At 34.3% G+C, this 21,674-nt stretch overlaps 1 pseudogene across 1 annotated transcript; it reads right to left on the reverse strand.

The window, feature by feature from the left end:
• Positions 1-334: 334 nt before the first annotated feature.
• On the reverse strand, positions 335-3,443 carry LOC110746257 (protein trichome birefringence-like 6; annotated as a pseudogene). The gene is made up of 6 exons (XR_015833447.1): positions 2,399-3,443; positions 2,250-2,268; positions 2,030-2,203; positions 1,794-1,947; positions 1,307-1,647; positions 335-1,168 (listed from the first exon to the last, which is right to left on the reverse strand). The product of XR_015833447.1 is annotated as a protein trichome birefringence-like 6 (transcript).
• Between the last annotated feature and the right edge of the window lie 18,231 nt (positions 3,444-21,674).

Consider the following 21,674-nt stretch of genomic DNA (forward strand, 5'->3'; position numbering starts at 1 on the left):
TATGTGCAATTTACCTAAGGAACGAGCCAATTAACCTCATGGACGACTCGTATGATGAGAACTACTAGTTCAAGAATTAGAGTAGCTTGCCAAGGTTAGTTTTAGCTTAAAATTTTAAGAATTGTGAGGAGGTCGATTTGATAATTATAAAATTTTAAAAAATTATGGAACAAATAAAACTTACTAAAAATACTATACTTTTCTTTGAAAATTTGTAAATTATTTTTGCACAAGGAAATGTAAGATAAGAACAGAATAAAACTCTCACAGAGGAGAGAGATTACTCTAGCATTTGAGTCGACCGCTCCACATTATCGGTAATTGCATATAGGGGTCAAAAATTGCTTTAAACATACACATTATTGGTAATTGTATACATGGGTCAAAAATTGCATAAAATGTATGCAATTTCACAAACATTGTATGCAATTGCACATAAGAAATGTTATAGAAATGTTAATAACGGTATTCATATCCTATAGCTAAGAAAGCACCAACTCTGAGATTCAAAGAGCAAGAGTAGGCAAAAGCTTTGTCACCAAGTGCTTGAGAGCTCCTCCAAATATTTTTGGATTTGTGTCACAATTCCAATGCATATCCAAGTCATAGTTCCCTTGATACTTCCAGTTTCTGAAATTGACGCAAGCCAAAATAAAGTTTAAAAAAAATCACAAGTCAACTTTACCAAAACCAATTTAATCCTAAAAACTAAGATTTAAAATCATCAATTTAGCAGTATAAAACGTATATGCTGCTATTAGTTTTTAGCTGCAACTTTGGCAATTGAGGAGTAAAGTGAAGGACATGACTGCAGCAACAATAGAGAGCCACCATAACTGTACGTTTGGAATTTTAGAGAAGATAATTTGCTACGCCAAAAGCCATCATATAAGGGTTGCTGTTTACATGGCATGGTGTTGTGTCACCATTCTTGTAGAAACAGTTAGACCTCTTTATTTCCCTATTTAATCACAATCAACATCCAAAAGAAAAGAAGAAGAAAAACCCCATTAGCCAAAAGCATAATTTATATCACTGAATTACATATAAGCAAACACCATCACCAAGTTCTTACCCAGGTTTAAACACTCAAACTTACCCATGGCCAATAGCAACTCCAAAAAGGTTCAAGTATTGAACAAACCTATAAATTTTCGCCTTGAACCCACTTGAAAAAAAAAATTTGAAATTAACGTAAGAAAGGTTGAGCTTTAAAACTTTTGGACCCAAAGTTAAAATATTAGCATAGAATTTGAATTTGAATTTCAAACAGAGGAGCAGAGAGAATGGTGTTGGAATGGTGTACCTGGGTGCGTTGGGAGGAAGCTTGTTATCGGTGTGTTGGCAGGCTGTGAAACGACACCGTTGCTGAACAAGAACCTAGGGCTTAAATTCGCCATCGATTTCGTTGCAGGCACATGGTTGCTATCAGCAGTCAGCGGTGGTTGAGGTCAAGCCTATTCATTTATCAGAAAAGTGGAGGAGACGACGCCAGTGTGACTCACGCATCATGTGAATCTGGATTTTTTTCCTTTCCTCAATTACGTGTGGCTCACATGAGGTTAAATAAGAAAGGGCTGAATAGGTTATTCAGTCATTCAATCTCAGCATGTCACTTTTTAGCCTCCTTCCTGATAGTAATTAATCCTGTTATAAGCTCCAAATCAGGGTTCCAATTCAAGAAATATCTACTTATATGAGATGTATCCCTTGTATTCTGTGAGCATGTCACTTTTTAGTTTTAACACATCATCAGACTTCAAAAAGAGTAATAATTCAGTAATGGAACTGGCCCAGCTTTAGTTTTGTATCAGCTCCTCTCCATATAGATGAGCCGTGATCAATGGAATCAATTCGCAAAGTTTGCACCCGCTTCTGCCCTACTCTTGCCTTGCCTTCATGAACCAAGAAATGGGACACATAATATTCAACTGTACACTTGTAATCCTGTAAAACAAACTTCTTCAGAAATTAAATACTGAGTAACCTGCAAATGAAACAACAATAGAGAACAACTGTGAAGAATTACCACAAATTTGAAACTGTAATCCCCCTTCTCTTTGGTGATTCTGCGCCTATGCGTCTCATAGACCCTATTTGGATCTTTGATAGCTCCCATTAACATGCACAGCATGGATTCCCATTGATTCCTATTGATTGAATCGCCCACAAAAACTAGTCTTTTCCCTCTGATCAGTTCCCTCTGATCAGTTCCAACATAAATGCATTAGTCAAGAATCAATTCTAGCCATGTATGTATGATGAATTCTATAAATGCAGTTAGATTGCAGTAGTTCAAGAATCACGACTGCAATCTAACTGCATTTATAGAATTCATCATACATACATGGCTAGAATTGATTTTTCAAATAAATAAAAAGATTGGAGGAGGAATTACCTTGGAATGTCACAATCTTGTGGTTGCCATCTCAACTTCATGTATCTTTATCTAATCTTCCATTACCCTGACAATTAAAACCTTCATCTATGAAAGGACAGGAACCATTTGTGTACAAAGGATATCTCTCATCGTAGACCCACCTCCCTCTGGTAAAATCGCATCCTCTCACTCTCTTGTTCTCAACCTGCCGCCACTTGAAATTTGAGTATTTCAAATGAAGTTCCTCTAGTCTTCTTGTCATCAATCCTCTTTTTACTTGTGACTTCAGTCTTATTCATTGCAGCATTTTTCTCTGCAGTCCTCTCAATGTTCACAAATAGGATTGTAGTAGGTGCACTGTGTTCAATTGTTGGGAAATTACCATCCGACTCACCGCCTTTTTCCTCTTCGTGTTCTGGCACTTGGGATTCGTTCTCCTTCCTCTGTAACTGTAACCCACTAATAAGTGAAATCCCAGAAAACCCAGAAGCATTTTCAGGTTTGCTCAAACGGGTACCCTTCAAGATCGAATCTTTAAGACCATTTACTGAAAAATTCCTACTGAAACCAGTCAATGTCTGAACAGTTATGGGTTTGAAACCCAAAACGAGTGAGGATGTGTTGAACTGGAGACGGGTTTCTTGGGGTACTGAAGGAGTTGTTTTGATGATCCACATGGTAAAGAAAGTGAGAATAATGACAGAGGAAGAGATGGTAAAAGAAAATACTAAGAATCTAGTGGGTTTGAAGGAGAAACTTCTCTGCCTCTCCATAACTCAGTCTCTCACAGTTTCTCACTTGGACTGAGAGAGTGGGGAAGATAAGCTTCCTGAGAGAGAAGTCAATGAGTGTTGGGTGAGATTTGGAAAACAATTGGGAAAGATAGCAAGGCGTGTGCAGAGAAGTTGCAGATTTGAGAGTGTTTGGGATTTTCGATTTGGAGAGAGCGCGTCGTCTTCATCCTCCAAACCTGCCTTTCTCAGAGTCACATGCGATTCACGTGTTGAATAACAAAGGGCTCAACAGGTTACTAAGTCATTGAATCTCAGCCATCCATTTTTAACATGCAAACTCAGCCCTTGGATAGGCGGCTGTACCGGTACAGTCGATGCACCACAGAATTTTCGTAAATTTGGATACTGATTGCTTTTGGTAGTTTCTCCCATTGGATATTTTCACACAGCCCAATGTTAAAACACATTTTTTATTTCTCAACTTCAAACACTTGGACATAAGCAAAAGAGAGAAAAAAGAATGCTTTGTTTCACTTCTCTCTCTCTCTCTCTTCTCTTTTCTCTTTCTTTTTGCGTGAATCACAAAGCCATCTGGTCACAAAATACTAGTTTGCGGCTTGAGATCCCGATCTGGAAATTGAACAGTTGGAGCAGTGTGACTTGGTAAGATGCCTATCTGGAAGTCGATGAGAGAAAATTTGGGACAAATACCGTGATGGTTTCGTTATGGAAGAAGGCGCTGATGAACTGGTAATTGAAAAATCATAATATCATTCTTTTTCTGTGTGCCTTTACTTATTTTGGTTCCAGCATCTGATTTTGACTTTGGTCTGATTTATATATGGCTGTTACTGAATGCTTTTTTTTTTTTTCTTTTTTAATTTTTGAGGAAAGGCAATGGAGAGCTTGGAAAGCACATGAACAGAGGAGCTTCAAAATCTTTGTAAGAAATTTTTTATATAATTATTTTGTATAAAAGTTGGTTTTAGTTTAGTTACATTAACCTGTTCATTATTTTTTTCAGCTCCTTCACACAATTGGAGCAACCCTAGATCAAAAAGGAGAAAACGCCAGGATCACCTAATGATCCAAAGGAAATACTGTAAGGCTCATTTACAGTTGGATATAATATATATTTCTAATAAAGTTTAGGGTTTTTTTTAATTTTTTGTCAAAAGAAAGTTTAGGGTTTTCGGTATATGATTCTCTGCTCATATGGGGATTTTCTGAATTTATTTTCTTCAGGTTTGTGGCTTCAAATGGTTGGTGATCCTCTAAGAAATGGTTGACTTCGAGGACGAGGAATTGTTGCATATATGGCTTGCAGTTTTTGTAGGAGTGATTCGAACCCAAAAATCCAACTTGAAAATTAGGAACTAATATTCAGAGAAATGGTGCATAAATTTGGATTTTTTTTTTTTTTTTGGATATATGGAATTGGGGACTGATGGGTTTAATTGTATTATTAGTTAAACATATGTAATAAAGTAATGAGATACTGACATGTCATTAGTCCCTAATTTAGAAGATAGCCTCTCAAATATCAGACCCTCTCCCAAGACACCACGGCTTGGAAGAATTCAATATGGCTGGGCTTGGCTGATCATGTATTTGTTTATTTGAAAATATTGAAGGACTGACTCCCAAAATTGTACCTAATAAGCAATAGCAACCCCAAACTAGGATACTGATACAAAAATAGTCGCTGCATAGTCTCTATTGCTTAATGAAGACAATTTATTGTCTCTAAAATCAACTTAGGAGACAAAATCATGTTAGTGGCTAGTGTGTGTTTTTTTAGTAGTGTGGTCAGAATAATGCGATTTAATGCCTAACTAAACATGCTTAATTAAGCATTTTATCGTTCTTTATTAGTCATCGGTAATTGTTTTGGAACAACTAGTTCGTATTTGTAAATGATTAATTAGTCCTTAACATGTATGATTAAGGCAAATGGGCTTATCTTAAACCTCCAGAGTCAGAGAAATTCTAGAAAATTAATTAAAGCTGTGCGAATGTGACAGCCTACGTACTAACACTACTACAAAAAACACTTTGCGCGACGAAATAATTTTGTTGCGCAAAGTACAATTTTGTCGCGCAAAGTTTGCGCGACGAAATTTTGGTCGCACAAGTTCTGTCGCGCAAAGATAGTAAAGAAAGGTTTTGCGCGACGAAAAATATTTTTTGTCGCGCAGAGATACTTTGCGTGACGAACGATAACAACTTTGCGCGACGAATACTAACGTCGCTCAAAGATACTTTGCGCGACGAATAATATTATTTTGCGCGACGAATAATCTTTTTTTTGCGCGACGAATCCTAATGTCGCGCAAATCTTTGCGTGACGAAATATTCAATTTTTTTAATTTTTGTTTTTAAAAAATTTTTAATTAAAATAAATTAGTTTAATAGTTTGAGCGACGAAATATTTTGTCGCCCAAGGTTTTTGACATTTTGTTTTATTATTTCTCATATATCAATTTCATTATTGTTATATAACTAAGGGAAATTGTAGAGAGAATTGGAAAGTAGGTGAAGACAATAGAAATTGTTCAATCAACTTGTCTCTCTCATCTTGGTAAGGCCTTTTATTTATAGGCTTACAATGGTAAGAAGACATTAACAACTCATAAGTTACAAGCCCATTACCATGGTATTTAGTGTATAGGTTACATAGAATTAGAAAGGGTGAATGCTAAGAGGTATGGTGGTCATCCACCAACTCATGCATTTACAACACTCCCCCTTGGATGTCCACCATACAATTGACATAGTTGCCTCATTAAAAACCTTGCTAGGAAAACCCAGTGGGACAAAACCTAAGCAAAGGGAAAAAGAGTGCAACATTCTTCTGGATCATTGATATGGTGTTGGACGTGCTTATGTTGCCTCGTTAAAACCTTAATAGGAAAAACCCAGTGGGACAAAACCTAGTCCAGGGGAAAAGAGTACAGCGCACATATGTCCTATATGTAGAAAATTGTTGAATCCTCCTGCTGATGAATTACTCCCCTTGATGAGGACAAACTTGAATTATTTGAAGATACAACACAAATGATATTGATATCTCATTTTCCTCCGACAAAGCAAGCTTTGGTAATGCTTTGTATAAAAACTTCTTCAATGTCATCGCTGGAGGATGTATGTGTGTCATTCCTTTGAATCCCTGTTGAGGTTAAAGTAATACCAAAAATATCTAGACTATTTTCACAAATCCTTTCACATTAACAATTCTTAAAATAACATCATATTCTATAATATCATAGTAATATAAGCAAACTCATACATCACTACTACAAAAAAGGCAAAAGACGACGGGAATTCACCGTCGTGAATTTGGTTTTCAAACCGTCGTAAAATCGATCGACGTCTTTTGCAAAGTAAAACCACGACGCGAAATCACCGTCGTTGTTATAACAAACAACGTCATTAACAACCAAACAACCGACGTCTGTATACTGAAAAATGAACCAAAAAATTGTCCTGGAGAAGAATAGACGACCTATTTTATACAACCTCCGTCGTGTAAAAGAATACAATGCGTCTTTAAATAAATAAAATATGACGTTATTAAATCATACGACGTCCAATGTATTTATATAACCGTCGTGCAATAGTAATGCCACTTCGTTTTTTACATTAATATTGACGTGGAAATAGCGGTTAGGGTAAATCACCGTCGTTGTTATAACAAATAACGTCATTTACAAAAAAAAACCGACGTCTGTACACTGAAAAATGAACCAAAAAATTGTCATGGAGAAGAATAGACGACTTATTTTATACAACATTCGTCGTGTAAAAGAAAACACTACGTCTTTAAATAAATAAAATAGGACGTTATTAAATCATACGACGTCGAATTTATTTATATAACCGTCGTGAAATAGTATTGTTACTTCACTTTTTCCATTAATATTGACGTGGAAATAGCGGTTAAGGTAAATCACCGTCGTTGTTATAATAAACAACGTCATTTACAAAAACAACCGACGTCTGTATACTGAAAAATGAACCAAAACATTTTCATTTAGAAGAATAGACGACCTATTTTATACAAACGCAGTCGTGTGTATGTATATACTACGTCTTTAAATAAATAAAATACGACGTTATTAATATTTACTACGTCTTATATATTTACATAACCGACGTGGAAAATATGTTAGGCTCATGACTTACGACATATTTATTTCTATAAACGACGTAGTATGTGATATACAACGTCGTGATCATGTAAAAGACAGCCGTGTTTCTCTATTTATACGTCGTCTTTAGTAAAATAATAGTCGTCTAATCCATCCAAGACGTCGGTATTATTGTACTGAAGTCATGTTATTTGTAATTACATGTCGGCTCTTTATCCTTCTCCGACGTGATATCGTTAATAACTGTTTCACAATAACGTCGTCTTTTTTCACTTTTAGTTCGCTTTTAGACGTCGGTTAATTCAATGCCGTCGTTGAATGCTCCAAAACGTCATTTTTGATTGACAATTTTATGGCAACAGACGTCTGTTTTTCACAGTTTTATAAGGACCGTCGTTTTATAATACTGAACCAGTATTTTATGTACTGATTGTTTTGTGTCCAAAACCTGCATAATGAAAGTGAAGAAAACACATTACAATTTATTGCAAAATTAATGTCATACAGTAGTGCTGTTTAGGGCATAAATAATTTCATAAATTACAAGAGCATCATTCAATCCATATATCTTCACACCCATCTCGAATATTTTGACTCCCAAACTCACCCACTAGTTCATCAAATGTGTCAACATTTGGCATCCCTCTAGTAAATGGCTCACACTCAATTCTCACATCACCTAAGACATCATCACCAATAACATCATCATTATATTCTCTATTAGGCGCTGATAACACTACCGACCAACCATGATGCATCGGGTCGTCAACAAAAAATACTTGTTTGACTTGAGAAGCCAAAACAAATTGGTCATTCCTATGTCCAATTTTACTCAAATCTACAAGGGTAAATCCAAGTTCGTCGACTACAAGGCCGGAAGTACTATCTATCCAATCGCACCTAAAGACTGGGATTGTAAACTTTTGGTAGTCAAGGTCCCAAATTTCTTGAATGACACCATAAAAACCCATATTTGAGAGAAATACCGTCGTTAAACCCTAATAGACAAATATAACCTAAACCCTAAACCCTAATAAATAAAACAACAATTATATATATATATATATATTTTTTAAAAATAATTTATCCAAAGGGATTAGGGTTTTATGTCCTAAAATATCTCGTCCATAAAACCCTAAACCCTAATCCCTTTTCTAAATTTATATAAACCCTAAACCATGAAAGTATAAGTGATGTTGTGACTCATGAAAACATTTCTCTTTTTGGTTTTAATTTTAAATTTGTATAACTCAAACTTAATTTTTTAAAGCTTAAGGGGGAAGAAAATATCTCAATGACTTCATAGGAGTTGACGTTGCATTTTTTGGATTTATTTTCAATTTATTATAATTATTTTGAATTAAATAGAATAAAATATTATTAATAAAACCCACAAACCACGTCGGCGTTAATAAATTAACGACGTTTTAAATTATAATAAACGACGTAATTTTTAAACAAACGTCGTTTAAAGTTAAAACCATGGCCATTTTTACACAGAAAACGACGTACAAACCATTTTCCACAACCTAAACGTGTATATGTAATTAATACACGTCGGTATATTACAAAAAACGACGTGTTAAATAATATACCATGACGCGAGAGATTAATTTATCGACTTATTATTTTGGAGCATACTACGACGGTACCTACAACACTACTGTCGTGTTTATTTACCACATCCTAAGTTCAAATTACCGTCGTATTTTTTCAATTTATACGTCTGCCTTCTCTGTAAACCGCCGTCTTATTTTTATAGCTTTTTAAAATTAATTAATTTTTCTTTTATTTTGGTAATATCTTTCTTAACACAAAACAAAATTTAATTCTCAATCCTCAACAACATTTTCATCTTAAAAGGCAAATCTCTTCGTGTTAAATATTGATCAATATTTACACAATATATGTACACAAATTTGGCAAATACATCGTGGTTTCTTTTCTGCCTTCACCCTCAGCTTGTTCAACTGTTTCTTCCTCTCATATGCAAGCTGGGCCCTCTCCTTCCTCTTGTTCTCAAGCTCCTGCACAGCCACAGATGAATATCTAATAATTTCAGAAAATCAAAATCAACAAAGTGTGAAAAGCTCACTCCTCGATTCCTGGTTACATTGTAGTCCCCTTTTCCACAGTGATCAACTTCAATCCTCCTGTGTAGCAGGGGGGAACCAGCCTTAGATCCTGTTGTGGGTTGTGCGTCTGCAAACCCATGCAGGTTCTAAAGCTGGTTCCACCCTTTGTACACAGGAGGATGTAGCAAACCCATGCTTGGTCTTGTGAGGAATCATTCTGCAAACCCATTTGCTTTCAGAAAGACAATTTCTTATGAGGAATCATTCTGCAACCCTAATTGAAAACTGAGAGTTAAAAAACGCGTGAAAAAATCATATTTAAACAAATTATATAAGTACAACGTCGGTTCTAATATACATAGCGACGTCATATTTTAATAATCAACGTCCGTTTAGATAAACAAGCGCCGTCATAACTACATCGGAAATCCAAAAGTCACTTGGCGAGTATTAAAAAGAGAACGACGTCGTTTTCAGAACCCCAAAGTAACCACGTCGGTTTATTAAAATACAGTCGTTCGGCAGTTGTGATAACTACGTCAGTTATGAATTATTTACCGTCGTTATAAATTTATAATACGACGGTTTGTAAACCCTTTTACGTCGCTTGGTAAAAACTATGACGTTGTTATGTGTGTACAACGTCATTTTAAAGAAACCAAGGTTTAGAAATGCGCTCTTCGTAAATCATCGACGGAAAACAATAAAACCGTCGTTAAATATGACATCTATACCCTAAACCCTAAACCATAAACCCTAAACCCTAAACCATAAAATATAAACCATAAATTATATATATATTTTTAAATAATTATAGAAAAGGATTTATGGTTTTAGGGCCTAATATATATTAACCATAAACCCTAAACCCCAAAAATAAACCTTCATCCCCCTAAACCCTAAACCCTAGACCCTAAACCCTAAACCCTAAACCATTAAAGTATAAGTGATGTTGTGACTCGTGAAAACATTTTTCTTTTTGGTGGTAATTTTAAATTTGTATAACTCAAACTTAATTTTTTAAAGCTTAAGGGGGAAGAAAATATCTCAATGACTTCATAGGAGTTGACGTTGCATTTTTTGGATTTATTTTCAATTTATTATGAATATTTGAATGAAATGGAATAAAATATTATGAATAAAACCCACAAACCACGTCGGCGTTAATAAATTAACGACGTTTTAAATTATTATAAACGACTTAATTTTAAAACAAAACGTCGTTTAAATTCTAAACCATGACCATTTTTGCACATAAAACGACGTACAAAATATTTTCCACGACCACAACTCTTAACTTCTCGCCGTCTAATATCAAAAAAACAACGTCGTCTATAGAACCAAGAGCGTCGTTTGAAAAACCTCTTACGTCGCTTTTTTAAAAACTGTGACGTTGTTATGTGTATACAATGTCTTTTTGAACAAACTACGGTTTTTCACAACATGAAAACCTCAACAAATTTACAGGGACGTTGATTTCAACAAAAACTTGGGAATTCTAACCAATTTTGTACAAAAACTTGTCTAATTCTAACAAAATTTGTACATTTTATAAAAATGTTTAAGTATGCTAAAATTCCTCTACTCCATATGAACACACACAAACTCTGCCCATTCTTTCCTAACTTCTTCAATGGCAGCTTGGGGGTATGGCGCTTGATCCTTTCCTTTGGCAAACTGCAGTCCATAAACAAAGATTAATCTCACAGAAGACGCTATTATTCATTCACCGACATAGTATATATATTCAACGACGGTATTTTTAATTTACCGTCGTTGATAATATAAAAACCCACATAAAAATAAATCTGAAAATTGTCTTCTTACCATCTTCTCAAATTTCAGGGAAGTATCCTTTATGATGTCTCTCATAAAGCGCATGACATAATACCCGCATTCTACACTGCTTGGTTGCTTTGGAGTGCCGGGCAGAGTTTTCCAGAGAGGTGTTTTACGGCCTACTCTGCCTATGTGTGTATTATACATTTTTAGAGCAGAGTTCACAATGTTTTTCCCGTCCTCATCCACAAACTGATTTCCAGGCAGTGGATCCAGAAAATATACGGTTTCCTTCTTTGCTCTTACAATGATCAAGACCCAATGACGGCTGCACAAAATAAATATAAAGGTTAAATAGTGTTATATGCAGAGCATCATACAAACAAAATCCTGTTTTTTGTTTTGGAGACTAACCCTGGATTGTAAGGCATCAGGAAAATCTGTTCACCATCTGTTTTTTGAAGACGATTGGCTACGAGATGTGATCTTTCAGTTAATGAACCAGCGTCAGCACTAACTAGAGCAGGGTCTATAAAGCCAACCATATTCACCATATTTGCAGCTTTCAGATGATCAAACAGGCACCTAAATATATGAATTGAAACCATGAGTGTTTTTTTTTTTAAACAAAAGGAGAGTGTCAAATGAATATTTGATAAGGACAAACCTCATATATATTGCAACGACAGTAGCCCCAATTTCTTCCATGCCAGCAAATTGGGTAATATCTTCATGCAAGACGAAGGTGTTACGATCTATGCCAAACACCTCCTTCTCAATCATAAAGCTCATAGCCTTCTCCTGAGGCTTTAGTGTCGATTCAACATAACTACAAAGGGATTGTAAAGAAGATGGCAACTCCAGCTTTGTATAATCTGGTACTTCAGTACTCTGTTTGAACAAATAAAGCAACATAAGTGACGTGGTAAATAAATAACAACGACGGTTTAAATAACAAAACGTCGTCTTAAAATGAGTTACACGACGGTAACAAAATACCGTCGTAATGAATACTTTATTACGTCGTTTAAATAAAACCGACGTCTAATTCAAATGCAAAATTCATAATTAATGAATTTACCTTTTCAATTTTCTTTTCTCCAACACTGGATTGTTGTTTTAATAAATAAAGAGATATATATATAAGAAAGATTGTACAATAATTTAAACATTCAATTAAAACAAACGACGGTTGAAAGAAAATATAGACGTCTGAAACTTGAAAAAGCAATGAAAAAGGCAAAGTTAAGAGAATTTACCTTTTCATCTTTCTTTTCTTCAATCTTTTCACGATCCCCAGATTTCTGTTATAAGAAATAAACTCAATATATATAAGACATAGTACAAAAAGGGCAAAAAAAAAAAAAGTAAAACAATTAAATTAAACCGTCGTGGTAATAATAACAAACGACGGTATTTAATAATTACAGACGTGTATATTTAATCACACGACGGTAAATAATAAACGTCGTGGTATTTCATATACTACGACGGTATCTAAGTTTGTACAACAATTTAAACATTCAATTAAATAATTGCAGACGTGTAACATTCATTAAACGTCGTGGTAATTCCTTTATTGAAAAAAAAATTGAAAAAAGCAAAGTTATGAGAATTTACCTGTTCAACTATCTCAAGTATCTTTCCTTCTACTCTCTTTTCAACTTCCCCTGATTTCTGTTATAAGAAATAAAGAAATATATAAATGACATTGTAGAAAAATTAAAACAAATAAATAAACCGTCGTGGTAAACATTAACAGACGACGGTAAATATAAACAGAGAAACAGAAAATTCAAAGTTCAAAGACGTTACCATTTCCTCCTGCTGTTCCCCATTCTTGGCAGTATCCTCCTCATATTGTAGGGCTCTAACATCAAGTGCCCCAGAACAGCTTGCTTTGTCAGACATTGGATTTTTGGGACTTTGCCCTTGGATTTGGGACAATGTATTCAGTTTCAGCAGGCTTGGATCAAAATTGGGGATGATTTTTGAAAGCTGACTCAGCAAATTTTCCCTCTCAGCTTCTACCAATTGCTTCGTCCTAGCCTCCATCTTTAAACTCTCTTCCCTTGATCTAGCCTCCATTTTCAAAGTCTCTTCTTGAAGGACAAGTCTTACACTTTCCTTCAATTGATCAGCAAACCTAACCTTCTGTTGTCTAGGTAAGTTGAAGTATTGCTTAGGGGAAACCCCAGCCCCTACACCTCTAACTCTTCCTGGATGCTCGGGACCCAAAGCCATTGTCAAAACATCATTGGATTCTGACAGAGAAATTGTGCCTTCAGAGACTTGCTTTTGCAAATCATCCTAACAAAAAGACATAATAAAAAGTCAGAATAAGGAAACAAACGACGGTTATTTATAAAAAATAGACGTAATATAATATTTCACACGACTCAATAACATAACAATCGACGTAATATACTATTTAAGACGACGCTAACTAAATACCGACGTTATTAATATATTAACACGACGTCAATAATAATACACCGACGTCTTATGTTATAATTACAAAAAACAGAGCATGGATTCCAGATTCAGACCTTTAACGTCGCCTTTTAAAATATTTCGACGTAGTAAAACTTTTCACACGACGAAAAAATATAACAGCAGACGTAATAAAATTTTTAAAACAGAGTGAGTAGGCTTACAATTAATTTTGCTTTCTCTGCAGTCTTTGGATCCGGGATGTTACCATGTTTGTCTTCTCTTGCTTTTTTCCATAAGGTAGATCGATCAATATCTACCCCAGGCATGATTTCCTTCAAGTCCTCCTTAAAACCAACATATCCTTTTCGAGACAATCGATGATTGTACTCGAGTTTCTCCCTCCTCTGTGATTGTTCTTCATGCACAGCCTCAAATTCTTTAGATAACCTTGAAGCTACAAAGGCATCCCATTGAGCTTTCTCTATGAATTTGTATGTTTCAAGGGGTTGCCTTAATCTATCCTGCTCCTTGATGAATGGAAGGATATGAAACCTCGTTAGTGTGGACTTGAAATCTTTCCATTTCTTGGCGGCAGAAGATAGCACCATTTGCTTGCCCCCTTTACCAACCACAAAAGCCATGTCAACGGCTTCCCAAATCTGCTCTTTTATATCCTTGGATATTTGAACCCATTTCTTGTCCACAAGTGGGACTCTGGAGCGTGCCAACACACCAATGTAGGACTGCATCTCATTATGTGCACGGCCATAAGGTTTCCCTTCTTCATTGTACTCAACAATAGGCTTGATTTTCTGAATTTTTCTCTGCACAACACGGGGCATTGTGCTCATACCCCGACCTGACTTTGCCTCCTCAGAAATAGTTGCCGTGCTGGCTGGTTCTGTCTCAGAAGATGAAACAAGCTTCATCTTCTTCGAGGCCTTGGTTTGAGGATTTACAACTCTAAGCTCCTTCTTCGAGGATTCATTTTTTTTCAAACCAGACTCCTTACTTTGGGATTGAGAAACCATGGTTACAGACAAATTAAACCTGCAAGTGAAAATATATCAATGAAATTAAGAAAAACCACGACGATTATTTATAAACTACGACGTATTATAATATTTCAAACGACGTAAGAACAAAACAAACGACGTAATAATAAATTTACACGACGGTAATTAATCACCGACGTGATAAAATATTACAACGACGTCAATAATAAACAACCGACGTCTTATGATATAATAAAACAGAGTATTAAATATTACAACGACGTTAATAATAAACATTCGCCGTGGTATTGAAAATAAAACGACGTAAATATTAATATACCGTCGTCTATACCACAAAAACAAATTAGGAACAACGTAAAATATTTTCAGCAGAAAATTAATTAAAAAGATTTTCGAAACAAAAACCATTGTTCAGAGAAATCAAACATGCGATGAAAGCTTGGAAACTTAAAATGATATCCTTAAAAATCAAAAACAAAAAAAGGATATCATTTTAAAAAACAACGACGAACACTTTCACACGACGCTAGGGTGACTGACGAACCGTCGTGGTCTATAAATCTAACCACGTAAATAATAAGCCACCGTCGTCTTATTTAGTTGAAGTAAAAGAACCAGAGTAGTGTTCAAACTTGGAAACTTTTCGTCTTTGTCTGCAAATTTTATCAAACTTGGAAAGAAAAAATGTAAAAAGATTTAAAAAAACGAAAATTATATGCGCATGCAAAACAGGAACAAAAATCCTTCCAGAAATGCTTACCCTTTGCTTGCGATGAAAGCTTTCTTCTGGAGTTTGGTGTTTCAGTTCAGAGATGAAGACGAAGAGGAGATAAGCTTGAAAGTTTGAAACAGTTCTTGGAGAATGAAAAATGAGAAAAGCTTGAAAGTTTTTCTCGGGTTTGGAACCAATGCAAGTATGGGTCAGGAAGGCGAAAAGTTTAAAATCATAAAAAAAAAAACCTTTTCATAACAACGACGCTATTAATAGTATGCGCCCTAGTATGATACATTATACGGCGCTATTGTTAACACTGCCCTATAATATTACTTTCAACGACGGTATGTTTTAATGAAACGACGTTTTGAAATCGAATTACACGACGCATGTTTCTTCAAAAAAGATGAATCGTCATTTTCCAATTTACCAAACGACCTTATATTCAATAATAACGACGTTAAAAATTAATACCACGTCGTTTTAATTACTCATACCGACGTGTAATTTTTTTAATTACACAATAAATTAATTTTCCAAAAAATTACAACGTCGTTTTTATATAGCGTCGTTGTTAAATAATTTATACGACCTTATTTTAAATTTAAAGGACGTGTATGTTATATATAAACGTCTATATTTTAAAACACCGACGTGGTATATAAGATTTGTTTATAAATAATGGGTTTTCTGTCTTTCTGTCGTCTTCATTTTTCAATTAGGGTTTCAACTTTTTCTCAATTCTCTGGAGGCACATCACCTCTCTGTCTCATCTCGCTTTCATTTTTCAGTTTGGATGTTGATGTGTGGGCGCGTTTGTGTATCTGAAAGACACAAACACGCACACATCATCTAAATATTGTCTTTCTACACAGAAGGAGAACAAGGTCTGCATCAGCCCTCTTTCTCAGCTCCTCCATGATGGGGTTCTCTGGGTTGATCACCATGGTCTTCTTGCTCGACATGTACCCAGCCGCTCTGTTATCCCTCAAGGCCTGAGCCTTCATGATTCTTTCCATGTTGGCAGTCCAGCACGGTCAGACGGTCAGACACCACAACCTTCTCCACTCTGTCACCCAAAACATCCTTCACAACCTTGCAGAGTCCCTCAAACTTCTCCTTCAACTCTTCCTTCTTCTTTGCCTCGTCTTCACTCTCATCAAGCTTGAGACCTTCCTTGGTGGCTGAGACAAGCTTCTTGCCCTCAAACTCCTGGTGAGAGTAATTGGCACATCATCCACTTCTAAAACATTGCATTTGTTCATTCTGGTTCGATTATGATGAGGAACAGAGTTCATTCTGGTAATGATAGATGAATAATTGCATAAAATTTGTACGTCGTTAATTTAACAAACCGTCGTGGTTAGTACAATTATGCGACAGTAGAGTTATGGATACCGTCGTAGTATATTATAATTAAAAAGTCGATAAATTTATATTTACAGTCGTGGTAACTTAATTTAAAGCGGCGATTTTTTTTGTAATTAACCGTCGTAGATTCCTTTGAATTTATGCGTCGCTGACTAAGAAAATTGGGTCGTGTTTATTAATTAATTAACACGGCGTCTTATTTTTATATCGTCGTCTTTACTTTCTACGGCGGTGATTTCATAGATGCAGTCGTTGTTTTTAGGTTCAGATTTTAACTCTGAAAATACCTTTGTAATAAGACGACGCTTTTTTAATTTGGTGCGTCGTGGTTTCAAAATATCTATACGTGTGCCGTTTTTTAGGTGTTTAAAGTATGTTTCTACGACGGGTTTCTATTACCGTCGTCTTTTAAAAAACAACGACGGTTTTTTGATCTACCGTCGTTGTTTACTGGTCGTCTTTTGCCCTTTTTGTAGTAGTGCATTACCGTTACGAGGACAAGAGTATAAAATTGCATGATCCAGAAGAATGTTGCACTCTTTTTCCCTTTGCTTAGGTTTTGTCCCACTGGGTTTTCCTAGCAAGGTTTTTAATGAGGCAACTATGTCAATTGTATGGTGGACATCCAAGGGGGAGTGTTGTAAATGCATGAGTTGGTGGATGACCACCATATCTCTTAGCATTCACCCTTTCTAATTCTATGTAACCTATACACTAAATACCATGGTAATGGGCTTGTAACTTATGAGTTGTTAATGTCTTCTTACCATTGTAAGCCTATAAATAAGGGGCCTTACCAAGATGAGAGAGACAAGTTGATTGAACAATTTCTATTGTCTTCCTCTACTTTCCAATTCTCTCTACAATACTTTAATCCACACAAGGATCATTACAAGCCATCATATTTTAAATCATTTGCTTCAGGCATTCTGAATCCTTCGGGAATTTTTATATACATAAATTTTTCATAAAATTGCATAACATAGCTGCATATGTTTACCATCATAATTCCATGTCTTTATTGGGAAACGTTGTGCCATATCATCAAGTGATTTATTTCACTTCATCTCAAACACCAATTTGTAACATATACATTTTTATATCCTTTTGGTGTTTTAACTATAGGTTCAATCATTGCACTTTTTCCAGAAATATTCAACTTTACTAGATTGCCTCTTCCAGTTGGCCAATCTTTATTTACATTTGTCGACAATTAGAACAAGTGGTGCAATATCATCATGTATAGCCCTTGATAACTTTAGTACGTACTATAAACCAATATATCATCAATTCATGATCCCACAATTCTCATGTGCATGCGCATGCATAATTTATAAGCATCTCATTGCTTTCATTATTTCTGGTACCAGTGCCACTTCAGAGGCTTTCATTGTCACTTCACGGACAGATATCTCTTCTAAGATGTAAAATTTATAGAATGTGGATCATAATCTCTTCTAGAGTGTTATTTTGAGTAGGGCTTAAACTTTGCAATTAATCTCATCTTCTGAGGAATTAAGTCTTTGGAACCTATAGATCTGTCATGCTTCAGGCATCCAACAACTTTTATAGGGAGTTCAATTTTTGCAATCTATAAATCTGTCATGCTTCAGGCATGCAACAAATTGGTTATTAGTAGTCACTAACTTTGTGTCTGTATTTGCTTATGGTCATTTGACTTACAATCCTTTTTGTGTTTGAATATGCTTCTGGCATTTATCTTTTATACCAATTTGTTTGATGAGACAATAATAAATGTATTCCATAATCATTCACGTCGTTCTTTTGTTCTTTCAGGAACAACCAATTCTCCCCCTAACGACGAGAATTTTGGTCTCATCAAAATAATACCAAGAATGTCATAAGTATTGTCCTTCGGGGACCTTAATTCATGTCATAAGTATTGTCCTTCAAGAACCTTAATGCATTCGGTGTGCATAATATTAATATTGACATGTTAATGGGTTGTCCTTCTGGGACTTTAATCTATTCAGTGTATTATCAATGTATTCAACTTGCAATCTTCACAATTTGCATTGTATTTAATCGTTTAGAAATAGATACATATCAGGATGATTCAAGCCTTTCCTCTAAAATGGTCTTTTGTATATAATCCAAGTCATTCTTCTAGAATGATATTTTGTACATAATGCAAGTCGTTCTTCTGGAACACTCTTTTTGTACATAAAACATGGCGTTCTTATGGAACGATTTCTTGCATGCCATTCTTCCGGAATGGTCTTATCTTTTCATTTTGTGCTTTGAACTACAGGTTCAAATTATATATAAAAATAATTAAAATTAAGAACCGAGGAACTTGAAAGTTCCAATTAGAATTTGGTTACAATATTTTGATTCCATTGCGGAAAACATGATAAAGATAAAAGAAACAACGTTTGATTCTGAACTTCAGGTTCAATTAACATCTTATATATGTTATACCAGAACTGCAGGTTCTTGACAGGATATGAACTACAGGTTCATATTAATATTAATCTCAATAAAAATGATGAACTTTGGATATATATTAACATATATCTGGAACTGCAGGTTCGAGTGCATATATCAAATTTAAAAAGAATATTTGGTTTTGAACTTTAGGTCCAAATTTGTATTAATATAATATTTTTCAAAGTAATAAAATAAAACGATAATAATATATATAAAAAATATAGAAAATCTGAAATCCAAACAATGTTGAAACTTCAAGTTCTTAACATTATGTATATTTTTCAACCCATATTCATAATACATATGCACTTGTTGAAATATCAATTTGGAGGTTGACACAATTAGAACTTCAGGTTCTAGAATTTACCTATTTTAATGCACATGTGGCCGAAACTTATAGTTTGGATTAGACTTAATAAGAACTTCGGGTCATAAGATATTTGAACTTCGGGTCATATGAAGAACTTCACGTCCTTAAATATAAATTATTGAAATGAAAACAAATAACTGAATATAACAATAGAATAAAATAAATTGTTGGAACTTCTGGTTCCAAGTTAGGGAAAAATCAAAGAACTCCAAGTCTTGATTTACTTTATGAGAATTGCAGAACTCCAAGTCCTTATATAGATATTATATGGATTGAGAACTAAGAGACTTCGGGTTTTTATTTAATTATATAAGAATAATTTAGGGACTTCAGGTCCTTGCATAAAATAAAAATGAAACCAAAGAAAAGAACCAAGTAAAAGTAAAATACAACAACAAAAAAATAAATCGTTGAAACTTCTGGTTCCAATGAAAAAAGAATCAAAGAGCTTCAAGTCTTCATTTGCCTTTTAAGAATTGGGGAAATTCAAGTCCACAAATATTTATATTATAAGGATTGTCTTTTAAGAACTGGTCCTTACATTGCCGTAAAATAAATAGTTGAAACTTCTGGTTTCAATAAAAGTGATTGAAGAACTTCTGGTCTTTTATGCCTTTTGAGAAAAATGAGGAACTTCAAGTCCACAAATAGTTATTTTACAAGTATTGATATGGGAGATCTTCTTGTCCCAATTAATTGAAAATGAATTTAGGAATATGTAAACCTTAATTGACTATAAATATAATATAGTATGCACCAATAATTTCCTCATATCACTTAGAACTTTTGGTTCTATAATTATCACATTTGTTCAATATTTAAACTTCAGGTTTAAATTATTATGATATGGACTTCAGGTTCCAATATCTGAATTAACAAAATCCCTTTTTCATTCAGGTACATGGTGCTAAAGTTGTTCACAATAAATTGAACACATTACTGTACAGTGGGATTTACAGCTCAAACAAGACTACACACAGCTTATGAGTGTCTTCAAATTTATAAACCATAACAATGAGATAACCAACTAATATTTGGTATTGATCAACGTGGTTCACGTTAACATTTAATCACCTTTTCACTTTGTGAACCATAAAATTATATATGTACATACACATATACAAAAGGATTTTCTTGCCTTTTTAGATGTATAGAAATTGTAGCTTCTGGCTCATTCCTTTACATGTATAGAATTTAGGATTTTCAAGTCCTTCATTAAATATATTGAGGATCAAGATCTTCAGGTCTTAATTCCCCCCCTTTTTTTTTTTTTCAGCTCCATCATAATACACATAGAGTGTAACTTATATTATCTTTTCGTTTCGTATAAATGGGCATTGATTGCTTCTGGCAATTATGATTTCAGTTATATATATAAAATAACCATAAGTATCAATATTATATTACTATTGTAAAACAAAATTAACTAATAATCCAACATAAATAAAATAAAATAAAATAAAATGAGTAAAGTGGTATAAATGAGGAATAAAATAAATAAATTAAAGACTATGAAATTCCAAGATAATATAATATTAATATGGATTCAATATGTAGATAAAACTACAAGTTTAAGAATTGGATTTCCAACCAATTCAGGTTCATTTAGGCACAAATAAGTAATGAACTTCAGGTTCATATTTAGTATTAAGATCCATGATAAACTATGAATTTCAGGTCCATATCAACATATATTCGAAACTTCAAGTTCGAATACATAGATCTAAATAAATTGAATTAATAGTTGTGCTTTGAACTTCATACTCAAATTGATGTATATGCATTCGAAACTTCTGGTTCGGGTTCTTGACATATGTAGACCTCATGGAATTCTGATTTTGATTAATACAAAATCAAGGAGTTTCATGTCCTTATGTGCTCTTTAAATTCACGGAACTTCACAACCTCAATTATTTGGAATCAAAGAACTTCAGGTTTTGATTCAATCAAAAGGGCTCTATGTCCTAATCAAGTTATATGATGAGGATCGAGGAACTTCGGGCCCTGATCTTTTGTATAATACAAACTCATTATAATAATTAAGATCATACTTAAGATCAAATAAACAAACAAATAAAAAAAAACATGGCATTATATTCATGTGTAATAAGAATAAGGATTTTTTTTCTTAAACGAGCATGATGAAGTCTGATGGTGAGTACAAAGAAACTCTATACCATGTGATGACTCTAGCTC

This window comes from Prunus avium, chromosome 2 (genome assembly GCF_965620075.1).
Source record: "Prunus avium chromosome 2, drPruAviu1.hap1.1, whole genome shotgun sequence".
NCBI classification, from domain to species: Eukaryota; Viridiplantae; Streptophyta; class Magnoliopsida; order Rosales; family Rosaceae; genus Prunus; species Prunus avium.